Source organism: Austrofundulus limnaeus, unplaced genomic scaffold, assembly GCF_001266775.1.
Source record: "Austrofundulus limnaeus strain Quisiro unplaced genomic scaffold, Austrofundulus_limnaeus-1.0 Scaffold56, whole genome shotgun sequence".
NCBI classification, from domain to species: Eukaryota; Metazoa; Chordata; class Actinopteri; order Cyprinodontiformes; family Rivulidae; genus Austrofundulus; species Austrofundulus limnaeus.
This window is the reverse complement of record NW_013952458.1, coordinates 2,356,104-2,356,900: the sequence shown is the minus strand read 5'-3', so window position 1 is coordinate 2,356,900 and position 797 is coordinate 2,356,104.

Below are 797 nucleotides of genomic sequence, written 5' to 3'. Positions count from 1 at the left end.
AGGTGGGCAGGCAGGCAGGCACGCAAGCAATTAGGCGGGTGGGTAGTCAAGTGGGTGGATGTACGAGTAGACAGAAAGTCCCGCATGCACCGGGGCGGGCGGGCGAGCTGGCAGGCAGGCACGCACGCACCGGGACGAGCGGKCAGGCAGGCATACGAGAAGGCAGGCACTCACCCACCGGGGCGGGTGTACGAGCAGGCAGGCAGGCACACAAGCACTTAGGTGGGTGGACAGGCTGTCATGAGGCTTATGAGCAGGTAGGCAGGCAGGCAGATACACACACACCGGGGTGGGCGTACGATCAGGCAGGCAGGCACGCAAGCACTGACAGGCGGAAAGGCAGGTGGGCAGGCAGACAGGCACGCAAGCACTTAGGCAGGTAGGCGGGCGGGTGGGTGTACGAGTAGACTGGCAGGCCCGCCCACACCGGGGAGTGCGGCAAGCTGGCAGGCAGGCACGCACTCTCCGGGGTGGGCGTACAAGCAGGCAGGCAGGCACGTAAGCACTGACAGGCGGAAAGGCAGGTGGGCAGGCAGACAGGCACGCAAGCACTTAGGCAGGCAGGCGGGCGGGTGGGTGTACGAGTAGACTGGCAGGCCCGCCCACACCGGGGAGTGCGGCAAGCTGGCAGGCAGGCACGCACTCTCCGGGGTGGGCGTACAAGCAGGCAGGCAGGCACACAAGCACTTATGTGGGCGAGCGGGCAGGCAGGTAGGCGGGCGTACGACCAGGCAGGCGGGCGTACGACCAGGCAGGCGGGCGTACGACCAGGCAGGCGGGCGTACGACCAGGCAGGC